The sequence below is a fragment of the Pristis pectinata genome, chromosome X, assembly GCF_009764475.1.
Source record: "Pristis pectinata isolate sPriPec2 chromosome X, sPriPec2.1.pri, whole genome shotgun sequence".
Taxonomy (NCBI): domain Eukaryota; kingdom Metazoa; phylum Chordata; class Chondrichthyes; order Rhinopristiformes; family Pristidae; genus Pristis; species Pristis pectinata.
In genome coordinates, this window is record NC_067450.1 from 3,731,024 (window position 1) to 3,734,283 (window position 3,260).

General features: G+C 44.0%; 1 non-coding gene across 1 annotated transcript; it reads left to right on the forward strand.

Moving 5' to 3' along the window:
- The first annotated feature begins 310 nt into the window (after positions 1-310).
- Positions 311-393, forward strand: trnal-uaa (transfer RNA leucine (anticodon UAA)). The gene has a single exon. It is a non-coding gene; the product is annotated as a tRNA-Leu (tRNA).
- The last annotated feature ends 2,867 nt before the right edge of the window (positions 394-3,260 follow it).

Genomic DNA, 3,260 nt, shown 5'->3' on the forward strand with positions numbered 1-3,260 from the left:
GGCGCAAAGCACAGTGGGTGGTGTCTTGTTAAGGAGTCCATAATATCCCCTGGAAGTATGCAGAGTAGACAGATCATTCTTTAAACAAAACTGATTTGATATCAGTGTGGCATCTTGGAACTGCATAAAATAGACAGCATTGAATAGCATGAAGGACCAATCCCACCGGATCTATTTAAAGGTATTGTCATCTACTTCCTGAGAGAAGGCCACATGTCCTCCATGCTTCATGGAGTCACTGTTATTCTGAGAGAAAGAGAACTATGGGGATGAAGTCAATTGAGCATTGGCTGAGGCTGATGTTGGTAGAACCAGGATGGCTGAGTGGTTAAGGCGTTGGACTTAAGATCCAATGGACATATGTTCGCGTGGGTTCGAATTCCACTCCTGGTGTTAGGATTTTATGGGCAGGCACGGTAGTGTAGCGGTTAGTGTAATGCTTTACAGCGCCAGCAACCCGGGTTCAATTCCAGCCACTGTTTGTAAGGAGTTTGTACGTTCTCCCCGTGTCTGCGTGGGTTTCCTCCAGGTGCTCCGGTTTCCTCCCACATTCCAAAGATGTACGGGTTAGGAAGTTGTGGGCATGCTATGTTGGCGCCGGAAGCGTGGTGACACTTGCGGGCTGTCCCCAGAACACTCTATGCAAAAAAAGGATGCATTTCACTGTGTGTTTCGATGTACATGTGACTAATAAAGATATCTTATCTTGATGATATATGCACTGATCTTAACCTTTGAATTTGCAGCAGTGGCAGCCAGGCCTTTGAGCTTAAACTCTGGGCATTCACCTCCATGTTTATTTGTTTCTTCCACTGCCTTCTCATCATATATCTGCCAATATCTCTCCTTCTTTCCACTTACTCTAAAAAGAAAAGGAAAACTTTGTGCACATGCTCTTTCATGCTTAACCTTTGTTGATCTGTGTGATGCCAGCAGTCACAATATACCTCTACTAATAACTGAAGCCAATGAACATCATGGTTAACAATGACTATATGCCACAATCAACACCAGAACACAAGAAAATAGGAATAGGAGTTGGCCACTTGACCCCTGCTCCACTGTTCAATACAATCAAGGCAGATCGTACTTTTCAATTTCCTTGCTGGTTTTCTGGGGATATTCAATTTAGTCCCCATAGTCTGACCATGACCACATTAAAAATTCTAATAGCCAAAAATAATTTTAATTGTTCCATATACTTTATCTGCCTAGTCTGCTGATTATTTTTTAAAATTCCTAAAAGGGCAGAACCATTATACAATGTAAACATAATACTCTGTTATGAAAGTGCCAGTTCCTTTAAGGCTATGTGGTGCAATTGTTTTGCATTTCTGGACTAATTGCTAAGTTTATTATCAGTGAGACTGCTGATCTGTGGAAATGGCCAGTCAAGAAGCTGCAGATATTCTGGGTCAAAGTTTATGTAAAGCACAGGTTTGGCAGGCTGATCCATCTACCCTGTTATACCAGATGACTGAGCATCATTTATTGAGCTGCCAACACTAAACATACTGTTAATACTTAACTTGCCATTTGAGAGGGTGACAAATCAGGCAAACTTGCATCTCTTGAAAGGGGACGTTCAGTTCTCGAAGGCAGCCAATGGACAGCACACAGTATGATATCAGTTCGGGCACAGCAATCCTTCAGCGCAGCCATTAAGGTTCTTATATAGCATTTCAGTGAGAGTCCAGTATCACAGACAGTCATGCAACAGGAATGTAATGTGTTGACCTCCCTCAGGAAGATTACGTGTCTGGATTCTTGTCAATCCATTCAGCCAATGCTCACTCCAGTGCCAGGATGCCAGCTGGGTTGGAATGTCTTGGCAATTTTGAGTTGCTGCAGTCTACAACCAAGCTTTCTTAGGATTGAATTTCCAGATGTCACTGACCATAAGCATCTTACAAACCATCATCAGAGCTACAGCAGCCTTCTAACTCCAATGCTGGAGCACTGAGAAAGTGTCATGTAGGAGTATAAGAGTGAATAACAAATTACTTCAGATAGGCTGATTCATCGCTTTCTATTTGACCTCCTTGAAGGTGCAGTTCTGTATGCTCATTTCACCTGTTGCTGATCCCCATTCTTGAGCCAGAACAGAATTTTTTTTATATTTCAAAAATAAACATTATTCATAAGATATATAGACAAGAAATACAAAATAGTACATTGCTTCCTTTGCACTCATAATGTTATCCAGTCTATATATTCATAGTGTACTGTCACTACATTTGTTATGTCATCAAGTTAGTTCATTGGTACAAAGCACCAATGCCACTCATGTGGCCCTTTTCAGCAATACACACATTTTTGAGAAGCTTTTCCACAGGACCCAGCCCCTCACTGTCCAGTGGCAGCAGGACCTTACACTGCAGTCCTTCCCCTCAAAGCCTTTGCATTGGCTGCACTGAGTTTCAGTGCATCCCTTAGCAAGTACTCCTGCAGCCTGGAATGTGCCAGTCAACAACTTTCCTTACCAATATTTTGTATTGCAAGACCAACAGGTTTTGCATAGACCAAAGTGCATCTTTCAACAAATTGATGATCTTCCAGCAGTTTGATGCATGCCTTGGTATGCATCACTGGGAACAGCCCGCAGATCAGAGAGTGCTCTGTTATGTAGCTGCTCAGAATGAATCTTGAATGAGGGCTCTTGCGTTCTTTTCCAGACCTTCTTTGCAAAAACACAGTCCACAAAGATGTGGGAGATTGTCTCATCCTCATCACAGCCGTCCTGAGGGCAGCATGCATTGGGAATGAGACTCTGACCATGCAGCAAGTAGCTGACGGGAAGGGCCCTTCTCACTGCCAGCCAAGCAAGGTCTTGGTGCTTGTTGATGAGTTCTGCCAGATGGTTTTGACAGCCTGCTCAGGAAACCATCCCACAGGATGCATCGTGTCCTTCTCCCTTGAGGTCTGCAGGACGTTCCACGCTGACCTCTGCCTGATGGACTTGTGGCCAAAGGTGTCTTTTTGAAGGAACCGTTCTCTGGAGAGCAGATAGTGCGAGAAAGTCCAACTGAATGGAACATTATGTGGCAACGAGGACAGGCCTATCCTTTGCAACACTGGGGACAGGTTGAACCTCGCACGTCATGACACTTGGCATTTGCATACTTTGGTTCTAAGCCCAGCTTGATGCAGCCACACATGAAGGTGGCCATCAGGATGAGGGCAATGTTGGGTATGTTTCTCCCCCAGTTCTCTGGGGACTTGTACATCATGGCCCATCAGACGTGCTTCATTTTGGATTC